This window comes from Girardinichthys multiradiatus, chromosome 19 (assembly GCF_021462225.1).
Source record: "Girardinichthys multiradiatus isolate DD_20200921_A chromosome 19, DD_fGirMul_XY1, whole genome shotgun sequence".
NCBI lineage: Eukaryota > Metazoa > Chordata > Actinopteri > Cyprinodontiformes > Goodeidae > Girardinichthys > Girardinichthys multiradiatus.
In genome coordinates, this window is record NC_061811.1 from 21037906 (window position 1) to 21060384 (window position 22479).

Sequence of the window (22479 nt, forward strand, 5' to 3'; positions counted from 1 at the left end):
TTTATCAAATTTCCTAACACGATTTTTTTGGTCTCTTTGAAGGTTTTATAAATTTTCCCCTGACTAAAGGAGGATCCAGAAGCTTGGAAATAAAAGATAACTTTTGATAGCACACTGATTAAAAGTCTGATAAATCATTTTTGACTCATAGCGAAGCAACCGACAAGCTACCACTCAATGATCGAATAACTCCCCTTTTTGCAGCATCTTAGGAAATCCATCATATATTGTTTCAATTAGTTCCCCTTTTCAACGTGTGATTCCGTGGGTCTGACATTCTAATAGAAGCACTTTGCACTGTTTGTGGAGATGGTTTAACTTTAGTGGAGCCATGTTTCAGTCAGATACACTAGGAAAGTATCTGATAAATTGCCAGTTTTACAGGTTTTCCCACTTGCAAAGCATGTAGAAGTCTTCAATTTTTATCATATGCACTCTTCAACTGTGATTGACGGAATCTAAAACATAAATCCAGAAAATCACATTGTGGGATTTTTTAAGCAATTTATTTGCATTTTATTGCATACGTTTTTGATCACCTAACAACCAGTAAGAACACTGGCTCTCACAGGCCTGTTAGTTCTTCCTTAAGAAGCCCTCCTGTTCTCCACTTATTACCTGTATTAACTGTACCTGTTTAAACTTGTTATCTGTATAAAAGACAGCTGTCCATACACTCAATCGAAAAAACTACAACCTCTTCACAATGTCCAAGACCAGAGAGCTGTGTAAGGACATCATGGATAAAATAGTAGACCTGCACAAGGTTGGGATGGGATACAGGAAAATAGCCAAGCAGCTTGGTGAGAAGGCAACAAATGTTGGCAAAATTATAAGAAAATGGAAGAACTTCAAGATGATGGTCAATCTCCCCATTGTAAATTATACCATGGATTTTATTGCCTTGTTTATTGTGCCTGTGTTTGCTTGGTAACATGGGAGACTCACAAAAAGCCTACAGAGATAAGTAGAAACAACAACATAAAATAACCTTTCTTTATCAAGTTTTTAAATCTTTTTAGCATCCTCAGCTTGCTTTCTTAATTTTGGGTTGAACAGTTCTACTATTCTGTTGCTTTGCTGAAAGATGTTGGGGCAAGGTGTTAGGGTAAATATACATGGAAGTCATAGCTATGATAGTATCAATCATTAAGGTTTCATTGAATGGTAATCTCATATCTTCAGTTCAGGAAAAATAGTAAAGTCTGAACTTCAGGTGAAATCATTGGTTAATAAGGAGGGTCATTGTGAATAAAGGTGGATTACATCATGAATGATATGGGTTAAGTGTTGGGACATTGAGTTTTTGGTCAGTCACTGGGATTGAACCCACAACCTCTCCTTTGGAAGTGGAGCTTTCCTCTCACATTTTGTTTGCACACCTGGATTCAGGAGATCTCAACCTAAGAATGTCTAGTCTGTACATTAGAAAGTGTTGTGTTTAATGCATTTCAGTTTGTTTCACTTTGATTTGTGTACAGTCTGGTCCTAAGGAAGTTCTCTGTTTATCCTTCCCCAGAACATGTACACCAGTTGGTTTGTTAATCCAGGTTGTAGGAACCACACTGTATGGTTTATGGGTTTGCACTCTTTCTGCTTTTACCAGAAAAAATAAGTGTCCAACCAGGGTTTTTGCTGAAGGCTGAGATGATTACTCATTGTTGTGCTTCAGGAGTGGTGTCACGTAAACTGTTTGAATTTCCCTTAAATGCAAAGTCTGTGTTTTGAACAATAAAAATCTTGTCTTTCTAGTGTATTCAATTGCATATAGGTTGAACAGGATTTGCAAATCATTATTAATATGAACTAGATAATAATAAAACAAGAAGATTTGAAGCCATTTGGTTCAGAGCTTGAAACCTGCTGTGACACACTTGATGCAAGCACACCATCTGTGTTTGTGTCTTGCAGTTGGGCCTTTACATGCATGTGCCGGAAGAAGAGAGGCAGGTGCGAATTCAAGATAGAAGGACGATGGTAGTGGAGATGAGAGCGGGGAGAAGGAGCTGATCAGGAAATGTTGTAGGGAAATCTAATTTATTTTTCATACGCTGCTGAGACGGAATGTCATATATCACACTAAGCTGCAATTTTGTGCCTGTGCCAGGCTCACAAAAGATGAAAGAATAGTGATCTAAGATACAGAGAGGGGAGCCGTCTATTGGAGTTGCTATGGGAGCTACTTTCACAGAGAACAATATAAACTGTGTTGAATTAGTCATCCAGTATACAGTCACCATTGGTTTTCAGTGAGCTACAATTCACTTCAGACGTCTAATAGTGTTAGACATTTAAAGTGCTGTTGAGTGAGTCAGTATAGGATCGACAATGAATGAGTACTGCTGAGAAACCTGGGCTGACGGTAGATTGACAGAAAAGTCAGCAATAAAGTAATGAATTTAACAATTAGCCATTAAACACTGATTTAATGTCTAGGAGGTATGTTTAAATATAGTAAAAGTAATTATTCTTGATTAATACAGATGTCTACATTGGAAAATATTGTCTATCTTTTGTCCAAATCCCATAAGGCTTTTTTACTGTGCAAATACATTTCAATAAGCAAGCTAATGTGGCTAATTAGCTAGTTTGATAGGCAACTAGGTCACATGGGTCATTTTACAATTATGAATGAATTTCAAAGGAAATTCATTTTTCAACCTTTAGGATACTCTTGAGGTTAAAAAAACAGTCTCTTTTAAAAAGAAAATTGTATAGGATTTATTCTTTTTGGCAAATAGCTAATTCAGCTATCTCATTTGCTGGGTAGCTACCATTGCAGGTCCCTTTGCAACACATGTATTAAATATTAAAAAACAAAATCATTGTTTTAACCTTTGGGATCTTCTTGAGATTAAACACTGTCTTTTTTTGGAAAATGCAAGGGTTACTTCTTGGATTAATTTAGCAAAAACTACTAACTCATTAACTAGTTTGCAAAATAGCTATCCCAAATGGATCGATTTGCAACAAATGTAAAAATAAATTTCAAGGAAAATCTGATTTTCCTGTACAAGTACTGAAACACTGTCTGGTTGTGAAAAATACCTAATGCAGCTAGTCATTGGCTAACTAAATGTTTGTGTTAGCAACATCAAAACGTTTTTATTTTCCTAAATTAGTATTCTGAAACCATTTACGATTTGCCATGTTGGTTCTTCTTGCATATTACAGTTATGTTGTTTGGTAAACTGATTCAATGAATGCCATGATTTTGTGTGGTTTATTTAAATGTTTTTTAAATATTTGTTTATTTTGTCTTTCTTTTCCCCCCAGATACTTATCAGTTGTAAGTCACTTATGTTTAAGTATTACAATCAAGGAAAATAAAACAACTTTGCTAGGTCAAAATGATGGAGGCTTAAAAAAACTGTATTTAGAGAAAGCATCTGTAGTGCTAATTATTTATATTAAACCTTTAAAAAATGCCTGTAGGTGTGACAAAGGAGTTCAAGGTGGAAGTGAGACTGCATGCCCTTCCTTTTTCCATTCAATTGTTCACATTACAAAAATGAGTGCAGAAGACACCACCTGTAGTTTTTATTTTATTTTACCAGATTTGTCTTTGTAAATATCATGCTAAGTTTTACAACTGGGTTCTATTCACAGACTTTGATCTGTTGCTATATTTATTCTGTGGAGTTGGGCCAAGCAATGACAGGCCATATCTAATTATCCAGACTAATAAGAAACGTCAATACAAATGTATGACTAAACTTTTAGTGTTTCTACTACAATGCATGGCCAAAAAATAAGTCGCCACCAAAAAAAAAAAGGTCACACACACTATTTTGTTGGACCGCCTTTAGCTATGATTACAGAATGCATTTGTTGTGGCATTGTTTCGATAAGCTTCTGCAACTTCACAAGATTTATTTTCACCCAGTGTTGCATGAAATTTTCAGCCAAGATCTTGCCTTGATGATGGTAGTCTGACCACTGTGCAAAGCCTTCTCCAGCACATCCCAAAGATTCTCAATGGGGTTAAGGTCTGGACTCTGTGGTGGCCAATCCATGTTTAAGAATGATGTCTCTTGCTCCCTGAACCACTCTTTCACAATTCGGGCCCAATGAATCCTGGCATTGCCATCTTGGAATATGCCCATGCCATCAGGGAAGAAAAACTCCATTGATGGAATAACCTGGTCATTCAGTATATTCAAGTAGTCAGCTGACCTCATTCTTTGAACACATACTGTTGCTGAACCCAGACCTGACCGACTGCAGCAACTCCAGATCATAGCACTGCCTCCACAGGCTTGTACAGTAGGCACTAGACATAATGGGTAGCATCACTTCACCTGCCTCTCTTCTTACCCTGATGCGCCCATCACCCTGGAACAGGGTAAATCTGGACTCATCAGACCATTTAATCTAGACCCCAATCTTTATGCTCCATAGCAAGCCATTTTTCTGGTTAGCCTCACTGGTTAGTGGTTTTCTTAAGGCTACACAGCTGTTCATTGTAGCCTTGAGTTCCATTTGCATTGGAAATGCTCTTACTTTCACTTTTAAAAAATAGCTTAGAGTTCTACTGTTGTTTTTCTTCGATTTGATTTCACCAAATGTTTAAGTAATCACCGGTTACGATCATTCAGGATTTTTTTCCAGCCACGTTTCTTCCTCAAAGACGATTGGTCCCCACTATCCTTCCAGTTTTCAATAATACGTTGGACAGTTCTTAACCAAATTTTGGTAGTTTCTGCAATCTCCTTAGATGTTTTCTCTGCTTGATGCATGCCAATGATTTGACCCTTCTGACTGACTGACATCTGTTCCACAACCACGGGATGTGTCTTTCGACATGGTTGTTTAAGAATTGAGAAGCAACTCATTGCACCAGTTGGGGTTAGATAACTTGTTGCCAGCTGAGACATAATCGCAGTAATTATCTAATGGGAGGCTCGTACCGATTTGTTTTAAATCCAGGTGGCGACCTGTTTTTGGCCAGGCAGTGTATTTAGAAGTTGTTTTGCTGTTAATTTTAATGGTTGGAAAATCAAAAAAAAACTTTTAACAACTTTCAAATACTTTTCTTGGTGTTTATACATTAATCATCAAAACATGCTTCACAGATTTAACAGAAGCTTTTTAAACTTGGCTGCAAATGTTAATAGTTGAGCATTACAGTTGAATGTCTTGTTGGCTTTTATTTTTCTTTAATCTTTACTTTTTTATTGGATGTCTTTTTGCTTATTCAGGTACGCAAAAGGCTATAAAAGATACTGTATAGTGCAACACTTCCCTTCTCAACAACACAGCTAACTAGGTGTTTTGCAGTAATTCAAACTAAATACTGGTTGCTGCTTCAGAAACATACAAACCCATGTGGAGTATTAAGATACAAAAGAAGTCATACTCTCTTTCAATTACAGTTTGATTTATTTCTTCATCCAATCAGCTAGCCATCCACTTGATAAAGGAGGCTTTTAAACCTGTTCATGCTTCTGCTTTGAGATTGTCCACCATCCTCTTACACTCAAGAGATTAACTCATTAGAGTATACATATCAGGCTCAGAACCTTGCTCTGCTTCAGTGGCGCCATAGAAAATGCTATGATCTTTACAATGTTCCTCTTAAGGATTTTCAATGAAAATACTGAGCTCTGCTTTGAGGGATTCAGTCCAAACAGAGCAAAAACTGTTCTTTTAAAAGCCCATTTGTACTGGAATATTTGTCGGTTTTGCCATTTTCTGCTTATTTTTGTCGGCTTAATAGTTTTAAAAGCTACTGCGAGTCAAATATCTCTAAACAAGCACTCTATGGCACTTTACTGCCATATTATATTTAGCAGATATGTTTACTTTGTCAATAACAAGTAAACTCATTCTGTTTACCTATCCATCTTTTTATAAGCTAGTTTGCTTGTAGTCTTGCTCTCAGATTGTTCTTGCCAGTGGGTTTACAGTGGTCAATTTGTTAAGAATATGACACTACAAAGGAAAGAAAGAAAAAAAGAAAGAAAGAAAGAAAGAGAACAACAAATAAACAAAGAAAGAAACTTATTATTTCATATAAAAACAATACATTTTAAATTCCTCCAATGTCAGTTTTTCAAAAAGCCACCTAACAGCCTGAATAGCTAGCTTTCATGCAAATAGCAGTGCTAACTGGTTAGGCCAACTAACCATAAACACTTGCTAAATAGAAATGAACAGAAATGATGGTCATTGACTGTGTTTATTGACAGTTGTTGGAATTATGATTATTGATTAATTAATTGTTATCAATAATTATAATTAAAAATCATAATTTGACTAAATTAATTTCTTAACCAAAATCCTAATTTATGAATTGAGACCAGAGATGTCTTCTGGTGTTGTAATTGTGGCTCAACGTCTCTGATAATTACAACTGTTAAATACTCAGTAATAATTGATAACTATTACCAGAGATGTCACTGTTTAATTGACCGTTTCTGCCGAAAAGTGTGGAACTTCAACCTTATCTTGACTGACGAATCACTCTTGCACAAAATAAACACAGAACGCCTTCTGTTTATCTATTTGAATATTTATTAAATCACAGACCTGATACACTCGCTCTTCCGATTTAATAATCTTCACCTACTCAAACATGCAAACTTCTACACAAAAGGGGTAAAATATCTATCTAAACAAAATAAAGCAAAACAGCAGTTATGGCGATCAAACCAGCAGTTATGGCAAAAATGATAATATGACAAAGGGTTGTGGTGGTGAGTGGAGGTGGGGGCGCAGCTCCAACTGTAACTCAGTTATACTCAGTCATAAAACCTCCCCCAACTCTGCGAGGTGAGCAGACAAAGGGTTATAAAACTTTTGGCAGCAAGCTAGTAAGTAGTAAGGTTGAAGACAAAGAAAATGGGGAATTTCACCATTAGGTTATTTTAACAGTCCAGTCTCACAGCGCACCTGCGCTTGCTCTCAGGTGTTCAACAACCCCGCAAAACACACACAAAGCTGGGTAGCACAGCGGCCTCCAGACTTCAAACACGGCACATGAAAGTTTCAATAAAAAGGTTACATGCACATATCATTCAGAACACATTAGATTAAATAGCGAATCTCATTGCACTAAAACCTCCTGTACCCTGCCCAGGCTTTCTAAGAAAAAAATTTAAAATAAAAGATGGGTTTTTTTGTCGTCGTCTTTCTTCTGAGCGGGGTTGAGAGAGAATGTGGTGGAAGTCTGAAGCTACTCTGCGTCCACAGTTGACTTCAGGAAAAGCGGTCAATCTTTGTCCTCTGGCCTCCTTGGCGAAAGGGAAAATATGATCTGACCATCACAGTCAACTAGGACAAAACAAGGTGGCTCCTTGAAACTCCGTGGTTTTTTTAGTTATGTGTTAAACTCACGTCTTCGATCGGCAAAGTGAAATTTCTGGCCTTCTTATTCCAGAAACCTCAGTTATGAATTCTTCGTTGGCCAACGAGAGAGAATAAATGAAATCCACTCGGGACTCTTCTACAGGTGATGCTTCAGATGTTGGTAACCGTGTCACGGTCTCCAGCTGAAGGCAAATGGTCAAAATGTGCACCTTCCTATATAGCGTCCTGTGACGTCAGACTTGGGGCGCCCCGTCATATCAGTCGCAATGTCCGACGGGATCTGTAGGCACGGACTGTCCTGGATACAAAATGGCCGAAAAGGCCAGGAGGCCTGGTGGCGTCTAGCAACGTGCAAATGGGCCAATATTCAGCAAACAAGTGGTCCAACACAGTGATGGTAACTTTTAACAATTTAAAACTGGAACTGGAATTGGAAAATAAGAATATTATTTTATAGGCTGCATAGTGTGGATTACAAAGTATATTATACTCATATATCACTCCTACATCATGCTTTCTTATTACTTTCCTTAATCACAAGGTAATGATATACGTTTTTTTCCCCTTTTATCTAAAGCTGGGTTTATTCTGTTTTCCGATAGTGAAATCCAAATGTCCGTTGTAGCTGGAGATATAAAATCCTTTTAGCAAAATAAAACAGATGAATATATAATTATGTCTTTATTTTTCTGATTTAATTGCTTATTAGATTTTAGATTGCTTTGTGCTTTCATTAGGTGATTTCACAGGATAATAATTAAGCAATTTTAGTCTGGCAATGAAACTCCTCCTTCAGCAAAGCCCTTGAGATACAAAACACCCAAAAAAACTAGGCCACCTCTAATGCTCTGCGGACTTGCACAAGATGCACAATTTTTGAGGAAGAAAAGAATTGGTTTGCACTAAATCCACCCAACTTTTCATACAATTTGGTGTGACAAACCTGCTGGAGCTGAACTAATGCTGTTTAAAAAGCTGCAGCGGCTGCCATGTGCTTTTGTCTGATGTGTTTTTCCCGCTATGGAAAGAAGATAAAGTCTGAATGCAGAGCTTGGTCTCAGTCGGAAAGAGTGGCTTTTGTGATGTTTATGGAAATATCACCTTTTGGAACACATCCATAATCATGTTGTCTGTCTTTCTAACTTTTCTTTCCCTTTATAACAGCATCGTCCCTCACCTGTCTTCTGTTGTCCTTATTGTTAGGCTGTTTTGACTTTACTTCAATATCATGCAAACCAGATAGAAACCCGTAGGTTGAATTTGTTACATTGCTCTGTGTTGCGTCAGTAGCATGTCCTAGATAGATCTTTTTTTAATCCTCTAAAACATGTTTTCAGCAAAAATAAGCACTTTAATAAAGTACGCAGCTGAAATGATACACAAGAACATATCATCATCCAAAAACATTAGGTACACCCCACAAGTCTACAGCCTTCAGATCCACCTTTATCTGCAATAACTTGAAATAGATGTTTTCTCTAAGACTTAATATTTCATTCTTCTTTACAACATTGCTTCAGTTCATAGAGGTGGAGGCATGGCTCTCTTGAGGTACCACCACAGATGTAATTTAATGGATTGCAATCGGCATTTTGAGTGGGCCATTGCATCACCAGGAATCATTTCCGGCCATTCTGCTGAATATCTGTTTATCATTTTCCAATTTAGGACCCAATTTCATTTGATTCTTTAACATTTTGGTATAAAGGGGAGTCCTTGGTTGACCCAATGACTACAAGGTGCCCAGACAGGGGGTTGAAATACAAGCTAAAGTCACACATCTCCACCACTGTGCTTGACGGTTGGCATGAGGAGCTGATGTGCTATGTATGGTTTTCAGTTTTATCCAAACATGGTGATGTGTATTATGGCCAAATATTTGATTCCTCTTTCCAAAGATGAGACAAGCAAATCAATCTTGTATTTTTCTAATTGTACCATCACAAGCCTTAGTATTTATTATCCTGACTTAGGCCTGAGTCTGAAATGGAGCTGAAATGGTTTTTGTAATTACTTTGAGCATACCATGGTCTGAATTTGGCGGAATTTGCTGGGACTTACACTCTTGGGAACACTGGAAATAGCCTGAAGGCATGAATGACCTTTTCAAGGTTACTATTAGAAAGAAACAGCTTTGCCTTTGCTATCATTCTTAACTGAAAAAAGCTAACTCTAAGGACAGCATTGTTTGTGAAGGTTTAAGCTGTTATCCAGAATAACTCACAAGTTTGTGATAGAGGGTCTTATTGTAATTTCTTAAAGGGCCAAAATCTAGGATGTTAAAAGCTCAAAAAATTTAAGACCTCTAACATTTGAATGATAGACTTAATTGTTTTTAAATTACCCTATTACTCCCCCGAGATTAATGGACAGCAACAATTGTTTCTCTATGGTGATTGCAGATTTCTTTCTGTCTTGACATTGTATTAACATAGACTGTCATAGTCCAGTGCAGCAAACTGCAAACAAATGGTTTATCAGGTGCATTTGAATAGCAGTACATTGTGTCCACTTTCCAGGGTGGCCATTTTTCCATGGCTGTAGCTAACTTGTGACAACAAGCTTTTAATATATTATTGCCATTCAACTGAGGTATCACTAAACATGCTCGTGAATTATGTGCCATTAATGGAAATGTAGAAAGAAATACTGATCATATATACCCACTTTACTTTTTAACAGGTCTAAAGTAACAATACAACAAGACTACCAAGAGTTGTGACAGTTACAGGTCAATCAAGGTGTATTTAGTTTTACAATATTAGATGTCTGATGTTCAGTGCATGCAAGATGTTTATCTGAGAACCCTGCCTTGTCAAAAGAAGCAGCAAGCAGCCAACAAAGATTGATAAATTGATTTCTGGAGGTTGTTTACTCACTTCTCCTCCCTGACACTCTCTTTGGCTGCTCTATTTTAATCAATATGCTTTGCTTTGGCCATCCAAAATAAGCCTGCGTACACCTTAAGGTAATGATGCTAAAGCTAAACGTTTATCTGTGTAAACATTAACATCATAGGCAAAATATGACTCAAATATTTCTTGGACTATCTACATTTCACTTTCAATGTCCTTAGATGTAAACAACTTGAAATAAATCAATGAAATTCAGCATTTTATTCTTGAATGTTGAAGTGACTGGAAACCAAATGTAATGTTGTATGCATCTGGACAAAACTAGGCCCCAGCTTTTATTCATTAGGTTGTAAAGTCAGTTTGTGCAGGGAGGGCCAGATTGAGGGTCAATATTTAGGAAAGAGACTGAGAAACTTCAAGAAGCCGACATTAAGATTCAGTTGTCACTACATAGACTAGTTTGGTATGCAAGTGTGGGTTGTCATAGTCTGCTTGATGGAAGATTGCCCCAGAGCTGTCATTGTTCTGACCATAACTTATAAGTCTAAAACCTCTAACCCATGATCAGAATTGAAGTAGCCTTTTGAATGGATGAAGTGTAATGCATCAAAGAAACACAAGTCCAGTTGCCTTCTATTTAAGCACTTAAAATATTGTACCATTGTTTGTATTATCTTGTGATTACTGGATATGTTATTATCTTGTGCCAAGAGATTGTGATATGCTTTTACATTATCTCCAGAAGGCAGATGGAAAATATTTATAGCAGAGACAGACATTCTTTGCCTCCCTACTTTGGAATTGGCCTAGCTCCTAATAGCTGCTAGATTAATTTAGCTGTTTAAAATTATCACTGATTCTCCAAACTGGGTCAAGTTCAACTATTGTCTGTTGCAGGTAAAATACTGACTACTGTTAAATCGTCAACAGAGCCCTGCCTCCAATACTCAAAACTATCTCATTAAGGCTCAAGAGGTTTTTTGTTTTTTTTTAATAATATGCAGCAGTTGGTGAAAAGAAAACTACATGTCTGATGTGGTATGGATCACAGTTGCCACCTAGTAGTGGAAACTCTAAGCATTTTGTATATTGCTTCAATGTGTTTCTAGTATATTCTTTCAGTTTTGTGTGCCCTGTTTAGGCCACTGTGGATCAGGCATGTTCGTTCCAAACAGTCGGTGCTTAATTGGTTAAGGATTCAGGGAGTTTGGAGGCCAGGTCAGAACCTTGGACTTTCTGGCAGGTCTCTGGAGCTTTTACTGAGGAGCTTTTTCTGTGTGTTGGGGGTGAATCGACCCTGGAAGAAGCATTTTTGAGCACAGCGCAGAACATAAGAAAATGTTACTCATTTTACATCTCTGCAGCTTACGTTTTGTGCTTAACCTGCATAAGTTGGCATTTTTCCATTTTGGGTGAGAGATTAAACTGTTTCACAATCTAATGTTGATGAAGCTGTTGCCTGCGGTGATCAATTTTGTAGATATTAGAGAGCATAGATGGATCAGGGGCAATCAGAACACCACAGCTGAGCTTTAGTGTCCTGCTTCAGTGGCCTCAGTATGCACAGAAGAGGTCCACTGAGCACTATAAATTACCAGCTGCATTTGTTGTATGCTGCTCTGCTGATTGGAGATCTTTCTCTCATCTTTGGGACAGTTACATGACAAAGAGAGGCAGCAACATCTGCTCTGCAAAAGGCTGTTTGTTGTGCAGAACTTGCTGAAAAGTGCATCTCACATCAAAAGGAACATTTAGTATCTCCAAATCGGCGTCTGCTTTAATCATGCAATACTTTGTGTTCTTCTATTATCTTTTATTTCTTCTTTATTATCTTTTATTTCTGAATCGAATTAAACAGCAAGCCTTATCAGTCTCTGAAAGTACATTACATATTGAGAAGAAAACAAAAGCTAATCCTGTTATTGTAGCAGGAATATTGGCTGACTCAATCACATGTGGATTATTTTGATTTGATCTGAGGCTTCTCTGCCAGCTCGTCTTCAGAACATATTACGTACATTGTGCATTCTGTCCACAAGCGACATCACAATCAGACCTATTTCTGTGGGACAAAAAGCTAGTTCATTGGTTTTAGATGTCTTAACCTCAAGTTCTGAGCATATCTCTCTCCAAAGATTCCTGTCTGTCAGCCATTTTCCAAACAGGCCGGCTCTTCACTCTAGCTCTTTAGCTCTGCTCCAGGAGAAGCTCTCCCAGCTGAGTGTGCCCAACTCCACCTGCAGATGGATCACTGACTTCCTGTCTGACAGGAATCAGCACGTGAGGCTGGGGAAGCACGTCTCTGAGTCCCTGACCATCAGCACCGGTTCCCCCCAAGGCTGTGTTCTCTCTCCTCTGCTCTTCTCCTTGTACACCAACAGCTGCACCTCCAGTCACCAGTCTGTCAAGCTTCTGAAGTTTGCGGACGACACCACTCTGATCGGACTCATCTCTGATGGTGACGAGTCTAGGTACAGATGGGAGGTGGACCATCTGTTGGACTGGTGCAGCCAGAACAACCTTGAGCTCAACGCTCTAAAGACAGTGGAGATGGTTGTGGACTTCAGGCAGAACCCAGCCCCACCTGCCCCCATCACCCTCTGTGACTCCACAATTGACACTGTGGAATCTCTCCGCTTCCTGGGAACCATCATCTCCCGGGACCTCAAGTGGGAGCCAAACATCAGCTCCCTCATCAAGAAAGTCCAGCGGAGGAGGTTCTTCCTGCGGCAGCTGAAGAAATTCAACCTGCCAAAGATTATGATGGTGCACTTCTACACAGCCATCATTGAGTCCATCCTCACCTCCTCCATCACCATCTGGTACGCCGCTGCTACAGCCAAGGATAAGGGCAGGCTGCAGCGTGTCATTCGGTCTGCTGAGAAGGTGATTGGCTGCAGTCTACTGTCGATCCAGGAACGGTACACCTCCAGGACCCTGAAGCGGGCAGGGAAGATTCTGGCTGATCCCTCCCACCCCGGTCACAGACTCTTTGAGACTCTCCCCTCTGGCAGGAGGCTGCAGTCCATCCGTACCAAAACCTCACGCCACAAGAACAGTTTTTTCCCATCTGCCACCAGCCTTGTTAACAAAGCCCGGAAACCACCTTGACACTTTCCCTTTCCCCCACACCCCCCCTTTTTTGCTGACAGGACACTTGTAACCTGTAACTCTATGCGTTACATTAACGCTCAGCTTGGACTCCTGCTTTACTTGCACTGCCATACTTGCACAATGATCACCTGCACTGTTGTACTGCTCTCGCACCCAATACTCCTCTATAATTACTCTCACTCACTTAAAACTGTGCACATATATTTATGTTATATTGTAGAAATGTTTATACTGTTTAATTTGTATTGTATTGCACCGACTACGCCAAAACAAATTCCTTGTATGTCCAAAAACGTACTTGGCAATAAAGCTTTTCTGATTCTGATTCTGATTATATAATGAGCCTTATTTAAAATGCTTGTGTCTCATTAAGGAAGCTTGAGCTCTCTTACACCTGCAGTATAAATTATATAACAGTCCCCCATATGGACAGACTTCTGCATAAACAGACACATTTTGCTTGGATGAGCATTAAGGCGACGCAAATGGAGACTAATCAGCCGGTATAATTCTGTCACCTCAGTCTATGGAGCGAGATGGGTTAAATTTATGCTTACTCAAACTTGTCAGTGTTTGTTTTCTTCTTGCTGCAGTGGTAGATGGGTTGGGTTTTACTGCATTAGAGGTTTTAATGCTGGGTAAAGTTTGAATGGCTGCATTAATTCTGCTTGCAAACTTCTCCTGCTGATTGTCTTGTCATCTAAGCTTTGCTTCCATCATATGAGGGGTTTGGCCAAATGAACCCAAATCCCTAACCAGGTTAAATTAGATGTGATGGTAAACATATTCTCATGTTTTGGTAAAGTCATTGTGAAACAGATCCATTCTCTGATGTCTGAAAATAATGTAAAATCATAATTTTTAGAAAAACGTTCATTTTTAGGCTTTGAGTTGAGTAATAAACAAACCTTCACTGATCAGTTCATATTGTTATGGCTTGCGAGATATAGGACCCCAGATTGCAGATGAGCAGGCAGCGTGATGGTAAGTGAAAAAGGTTTAATAACAAAATCTCACTCACAGCAGGAGGCAGGAACAAAACAACAAATGGGCAGGCGAGACAGGCATGGCATGATCAAAAAACAAGACTTGGTTTGAGAACAAGACATGATATGAGAAATGTTTCCGCCATGACTAACTGAATAGGTGTGTATATATGGAGTGAAAACCAGGTGGAGCAAGGAGACAGATTAACTTTGAGCAGGTGAACCAAATAAACTTAATTGACAGAACAAAACATGGCTGCGGCAAAAACAGAGACTCTAATATACAAACAAAACCAAACTTGACAAAACATGAACAAGACCAGAAAAATAATAAACAGAAGCATGATTCAAAATCTAAGAAGAAGAATAATTAATAATAATAAACAAAAGAACGAGTCAAAACCTTAACTGTGAAAAACATAAGAAAAAACCCAAAACCAAAAACCAAACAACCCCAAATCATAACACATATAGTTAAATATATATAGTTATGATATATTCTCATTCTTATTATTATCATCCAAATAAATGAATAGCAGAAAATACAACATACATAATAACAAATATAAGGTAAATAAATTATAATGATATATAATTGAGTCCTGTTCTAGACTAAATACTAATCTGATAAATAATAATCTAATTTAACATATCTAAGTTTAAAGATATCCTCCTGGATTTAGATCAGCATTACATCCAGTTGTTCTCCTAAGTACTTGGTGTCTTGTTTTGTCAACCCAGTAAAGCTCTGGAAAGGCTCCACTATAGAAAAGGCTAAGCGTTCAGTTTTCTCACCCTTCCGAACCTCTGCAACACATGAATCCAACAATTAATCAGCTTTACTGGCTTCCATTTAGGTCCAAGATCAACTACAAAATATTTCTTCTAACTAACAAAAACCTCTCTGACTTCCTTCACCCTAGCCCATCCCATCCCAGAACCTCAGTGCTCAGGTACATTTGACACCCTCTCCCATGTTCCCATCTCTCTATCTTTCTGTTCAACTAAAATGTTCTCCTTAGCACACTGTGCTAACTCCCTACTGTTTGTTTGGAGGACAACTGGCACTGGTAATCAACTTTTGCTGGCAGCCCGAGAAAGAAGTTAAAGCAGTGAGCAGCTGCCAGCAGTGAATGCGGGTACGGCAGCGTGTCCATCTGTGTGTCTACATTTGAAGTTCGTCACAGATCGCCATCCTTAAGCAGAGCACATGGGAAACGTGAAGTAAAATTTAATTTTGAGACTGTCAACCAACACACTTTGAGCAGTCTGTCAAAATATAATCACAGATGGCTTCATCAGACAGTATGTCTCACATTGGTGAAAGGGTGTCTGCCTTCTACGTGTAAAATTTAGAAAGCTTCCATCCACAGTGAAGACAGCCTGAAGGTTTTTTTTGCCTACAGTATCTGCATGAGTGCTGCATGCTGAAGCTGTAACAAGGATGATGGATGGAACTTGTTACTCACAAGTGATTTACATCTTTTTTACTGCTGGCACAGAGCTGCAGTGGGAACCTTCAGATATGACTTGTTTTCTACTTCCCTTTTCACGGTTACATATCTAACTCTGTTAGAAGACATCCAAAGTTGTTATCCTTTAGTCTTTAGCCTCTCAGGCGCAGTAGGGGGGAAAGTAGAGATTGGTCTTTGACACTAGTTTTTCCCTATGCTACACTCATCCCTCCTCCTCCGCATGGTGATCTACTTTTCCTGCTGAATGTTCCTAGGCTATTCATCTTCTTCCTCTTCCTCCAAACCCCTCCTCTCTACTGTATCTGTCTCCCCACTGCAACGGTTTGATGCCGTGGTGCACCTTCAGGCTCTGTGTGGGATGGTTTTGTGGGTTGGCATCTGGCAGCCTCTGATAAGAGAGCAAGTGAGCCAGTGCTATTCCTTCTGAGATGTGTTTTAAATTATTTTTTAAGAGCATTGGCCAAGGTTTTTTACAGTATCTGAAGGGCATTGTCTACAAAATGCTTCAAGTAACCAAATAGGCGCTCCAATGAGAAATGTCTGAATTTCTGCGATTTTCTACTACACTGGGACAATACTGAGACATCCAAGAGGTGATTCTTCTTGAGGAAAATTGGACATACCTCAGCAGAGCAAGAGAAACTCCCCGCTCAAGTGCTTGTCGGATATTGTTTTTTTTTAACTCTGAGGCTTGAAAGCCCAAAATAAAACAAGTTACTGGTTTTTATTGCTGAATATGTTCAATTTTAGTTCCAGTGCCACAAGCTTAACAGATGTCAGATAAATAGATGAGCAAAAGATCTGGTAAAAAACATTATTGGATTTGCCTGCAACGTAACTGTATCCTGCTGAATCTCCACAGATTTCTACATTCACCTTGTTGTACCATTGGCAGCAAAGCAAACCCATAGCATGATGTTGTAACCACCTTACCTGGCTGCTGCAATACACTGCTCTTTATAGGCTTAAGTCTCATCTTGAATACTCTAAACATACTTCCTGTTGTTGTGGGGATATAAAATGTTTCTCCAAAAGCCATTTGGTTTGTTCGTGTTGGTAAATAATAATTTTAGTTGTTCTTTAAGATGTCTACTATGAAGGGTTAGGGTTGGTAGGTCAACCCACCATTTAAGTCATGGTTATGTAAAACTAGATTCTCGGTGGACAGTGACACTGGCTTTTCGGCATGTTCTAGGTCATTCCAGGTTTCTGAGTTGTTTTGCAATATCCACACAAGTGGATGGATATTCAAGATAACTGGGTACTCCAACAGATTAATAATCCCAGACACACATTAACACTTGTTTTAGAATAGATTAAGCAGGCTAGACAATACGTTTCTGGGATGGTGTTTCTAAAGCCATAAACTCATAAGTGGATAACCACTTTTGACTAGAACTGCAAAGAGGGACTGTGTAACACACATAAAACTGGCACTTCCACAATAATATAGTAGTGCACTCCATGAATAATTAAGACGTGAAAAATGTTGCATAGATAAAAAAGCCAATAAAACTCACCACTGTTCTTCATATACAGCCAAAAAACAGTTTTCACCTCACATTCTAATAAAACCATAATTGCTGAAGAAAAGATTATACTGTAATTGCAGAAGTCCAAATTCCATCCTGCAGCATAAGCAGTCATGCATGTGTCAAAATCTGTTTGATGGGTTGGTTGAAAAATAAGGCAGCAACATATCAATTTTGATTTTCACTGAAAAGAAACCCAGCCATTTTTTTAGAGTTTCATTATTTAATACACGTTAGCTAGCCAGTGAAATTTTAGACTGTTATTTTGATGTGGCTTGAGGAATTAGCATGAATTGATTGGTGTATGTGTCTGTAAATGCGTTTGTAATCATGTTTCCTAAAGCACTGGTTTTGTCCCTTCTGATATTATGTGGGGGCACACTGCGGCTTTTTATTTGGCCTTTATGTGGCTTAGGCTTTTATAATTACTGTGTATTGCATGTTCTGTTTCTTTCGTTCTTACAGGTAGGCACATAGGTAGGGCTCACCTGACAAGATGCTAAGCTGACAGTAAGAGTCTCTGCTTTGTTCTGCTGTCAGGTTTTGTTGTTTTAATTTCTGTTTGTGCAAAAGTAGAAGAGGCAGCTGAAGTAGAAAAAAAGCCCTCAAAGCTGTTCACCAAATAGGTCCACTAAAACTGTATGCCCCTTTTGAGCTGTGGTAAAATCCATACAATTAACTCTGGATGAAGCTAATAAGCAGAAACAGTCCTTTCTTATTCCTATTATGTTTCTTATTTTGGTATTAAGTAGGTGTGAAAGAAATTCCCCTTAGAATGTTGATTTATTTTTCATTTTTGGAAAATTTGCTCCAAAAAAGTTTATTATTATTAATGTGTGGCTCATTGTATTTTAAAGGTGTGTCAACTTTATAATTGGCATTATTTGTTCAACTGAATTTGACAGAATGGTGTCATAATTTGGATTGGATTGTATGATTCTGGATCTGAACTTGACTATACAGGCATATCTAAAAAAAAAAAAAGAATGTAATAAAAACATTTAATATTTTTAATACATTTTATTTTTATAACTATAAACTGAAACTCATTATGTAGGATTATTACATATATAGTGAAATGTTTCAAACTTTGATTTCTTCTCATTTTGATAGAGTAAAAAGGAAGACTTTACAATCATTACTGGATAATTCCCACACTGGCTTGAGGGATCTAAATCCTTCCAGATAAAGCCATGCCAGTTGATTATTTCAGTTTCTTGACCTACAATCTTCTTCAGATCAGTATCTATTATAAACCGGAGAACATCCACTGATTGTGAACATTTATTGTTTCAAATTTATTTTAATATTTTGCAAAACAAACTTATATTAGCATTTGTTTGGTAAAAGTTAAATATTGATCACAGGCTATGTAGGGTGCCTGTGTAAATTTGAAACAACAAATGTTCACAATCAGTGGATGTTCTCAGGTTTATAATACATACTGAACTGAAGAAGATTGTAGTTTTCATGTTGAAATTTCATTGTATATTGACCTTAAATTTTCAGGGTTCTTAATCCATTTTTTTCTACATATTGATGTACCTTCTTGACCATTTCTAAAGTATAAATACAAATGTTTACTAAGAATTATTAGAAAGTATTTGCATAGAAAAACATTGAAAAACCTGTCCAGTACCTTTCCAAACTACAGAGGAATCCCAACATTAGCCCACTTTTGTTGATAAATCTGTTCGTAACACACCATGGAAAGTTTGTTTACAAAGTTCTCACAAAGCAATACATAGGTGTTCCCCCAGGAGTAAATGCTTCTTAAACTCCTGACAAAGATAGGTTCCTTAGCTGTTTAGCAACTTCTCTGCCAACTTTGATTCTGGTCAAACCGCCTGTTTTTCTGTGAGAGGTCAATACGAGAGTTAAATTATCCAGAAGAATCACAGTGAGTTGGTCGAACGCTCTAAATGCCAAGAAAGTTTTCCTCCTTATCTGCTTGAACACAAAATAAACAGAAACGTCGTTTATAAAAGGGAAGATAATAGGGTCCCAAAAACATTTAATGGGACACCCCATAGACAAGTTTGAACCTTTCTTCAAAAGTTTCTGTTGGAGCTGTTGGAGACATTTATCAAAAGAAAACATTTAAAAAATATTATTTTTCGGTAAAAGTGTGGATATGAAGGTGGCTGGACCAGTGGTGTGAATTTCCATGTTATGATAGAGGTCATAAAGCATAACCAGATATTTTACAAGCCAGATATACCTCTCATATTGGAAAAAAAGACTTCTGGTGGAACCCCTCAGTACTCTGCCCATTGTGTCATTAAAATCTAAAGGAAGAGGGCACACACTCATCAGAATCTCCTGACCCACACATTGTAACCTCATACCGTAGTATAAATGGAACAGTATAAAATTAATCATCCAAGCACCTTATTTTTGTCGTTCCTGAACACTTTACCTTACGTCAACTGAATATTTTCTGTGTCCTGGTTTTTAAAGATGTTTGCATGACATGAAAAATCAGCTTGATTGATTTTGTTTCTGTTTATTTTAATCCAGTTATGGAGATTTTTTTTTTTTACACTAAAACATATGTAACCATATGAAAATTTGGTTTCGTAATTGTGTGTATGTTACACTGAATAAAGCCCCAAATTATTCTTACCACTGGCAGATATAGATGAATAATTTTTAATCAAGCATGAAGTTTGTTTCTGATATGAAATGAGAAAAGCATCTTTTGAAACAGGAGTATGATCGTTTCTGTGATCGTGCATTGATTGCAGAGTCTTTCGGTCCAGGAGGTGGAAAAGGGCATCCAGGGCTGGTTTCCAAGTTGGAATAAGAAGGTACCAGAGTCTGTGAATTGTGCTTGGGAGATTCCCACTGTCTTCGACCCACTGACCTTCTGTCATCTGGTGAGGACAAATGCCTGCCGCCTACAGTCTGTCCATCAAGGTCCGGGGGCAACACCCACAATGTGTACCTCGCCTGCTCTCTGTTATACTGTTGCCGGTGGTGATGTTTTTTCTCTGTCTTGCCTGGATTGCCTGTCGGCGAAACAGGTGTTCACATGGTGTCTGGTTTATGTGTGCTACAGTCTTCTGTGGAGCACACCACCCAAGATTCCTTAATTTGTATTGCTTTGCTAAATGCCCGATCAATCCATAACAAATTTTTTATCTTGAACAAGCTTTTTATGGAGGAGCCCTTTGATGTTTTGTTCCTGACTAAGACATGGCAAAGTTTAGACTATACTCATCTTAAGGTAATTTGCCCGGTTGGCTGCTCCGTTGTTGGAACTCAACATCTATCCGGGCATGGTAGGGGACTTGCCACTGTGTTTCAGGACAGATTTTCATGCAGAATGATGAAGTCTGACTCCTTCTTCTCTTTTGAACTACAGATGATGATGGTTGGTACTTTGAAATCCTTCTACTATCGTCCTGCTGGTGCTGCTGTAGTCTTCTTAATGGAGTGTAATGACTTTCTGTCATCCATTAATATATTGGAGAGCGTTTTGACTCTGGGAGATTTTTCATGTTGATGATGCTTCCAATCTCATAAATATTCCACACTCTATTGGCTTTAAACAGCATGTCACTGTGGTTCCTGATGTTCCTCAGGTTCCAGTCAATGCTAAGGCCAATTGCAACCAGTTTTTGACATTCTTTTCAAATAAGGTTGCTAACTTAAGATTACGCATTTCTCCTTCACCCTTGCTTTAACAAGAATATAATGTGGGTCCTGTCCTTTTTATCTGGTCTGTCACTTTGTGGGACATCATTGCTTTGCTTGGTTGTATGAAACCGCCTAGAAGCCCTTTTGATGTCCTCCGCACCAGTTTGTTTATTGAGGTGTTCGATTCCATTGGGCCCTGTATTGTAAAGATTCTTAATCTCTCACTTCAATCAGACATAGTTCATGAACTTCTTAAACAAACAGTTGAGAATTAGATTTTAAAGAAATCTAAGCTTAATCCCTCGCTACCCAGAAGTTATTGGCCACTTTCTCCTGTTTATGTCCAAGCTTCTAGAAAAAGTTGTAACACAACAATTAATTTATTTTCTGAAGAGCAACAATATGTTAGACAATTTTCCGTCTGGTTTTTGTGACATGCATTCAACGGAAACCGCTTTAATTAAAGTATCCAGTGACATACTGATGACAGCTGACTCAGTAAAGTACATAGTTTTAGTTCTCTTGTACCTTAACCCCACTTTTGACACAGTTGATCACGTCATCCTAATTAACAGATTCTAAGATTTTGGATTTTATGGTGTTGCTTTACAATGGTTTATATCTCACAGATCATTCAGGGTTTGCATAAATTAAGTGTAGTTTGACTCATTTTTATACTGTTGACATGCAGTTGTACTGTTCCTTAAAACCCTCTGAGTTATTTTTTGTGAGTTTTTAGTGATTGCTTGGTTGAGATACAAAAATAGTTAAATGTACAGCTGAATACCAAACAACAGCCACATTGATTTTTGTGTCTGATGAAAAACAAATTGAAAATGTGAAAAAAGTAGATTGTAAGAAAAATGTATTTACTGGTTTGAAAAACCAAGAGCCTAGACCGGTGTTCTTGTATCTTTAACATTTACCCCTGTTTATTTCTAAACAGGGGTAAATCTTAACACCATAGACTTTTAGTTGGCATTCTTAGATAGTTTAGATGGTATTGGTGCAGCCTAGTCTTCAGGCAACTCATGTTAATGTGAAACACCCTCTACTTTCTGATTGTAAACAGATAATCCAGGCAAATTGGTGCAGTTTAACACTGAAAAAAAAATCTCTTTCCGGGAAGATTTGGTAATTAATCTCTTCCCTTAGTGGGTCAATGCTGCAACATCTGTAAATAAATTTGACTCTGGAGTCTAATTTATTGAACGGCATTCATCCCCCTTTTTCCAATTGACTCCTTTTGTACTTGACTGGGAGATTATGGGGGTGAAGGTTAATGAGATTACCTTATTTGAAATTCTGCAAGGCAGATTCACCAAATTGCTGCAGTTGTCTTCATAGCAGATGAAGAATTTACTGGTTTTTACAAGTGCCACTTGTAAAAAGTGGCTATGAATTGGACCTTTAAGGTGTCCAGAGAAAACTGTTGTTCCAAGTTGGTGACATAAATAAACTTATTAAATACTTAATCATTTGGGAATGTCAGTCTGTGAGATGAAATGTTTAAGACATCATTTACAGGTGTTGGACAATGAAACTGAAACACCTGTCATTTTAG

General features: G+C 38.1%; 1 protein-coding gene across 5 annotated transcripts in view; it reads left to right on the forward strand.

The window, feature by feature from the left end:
* The window catches only part of LOC124855789 (leucine-rich repeat and fibronectin type-III domain-containing protein 2), a 219324-nt gene that overhangs the window by 175795 nt on the left and 21050 nt on the right, over window positions 1-22479 (forward strand). The window contains exon 1 of one of the 5 annotated variants that reach the window (XM_047345877.1): window positions 1953-2022. The exons of the other annotated variants lie outside the window; for them this stretch is intronic. The gene's annotated coding sequence lies outside the window, so the exon portion shown is untranslated. Of the gene's footprint in view, window positions 1-1952; window positions 2023-22479 lie in introns of those variants that run through there. 5 annotated transcript variants of the gene reach the window in all.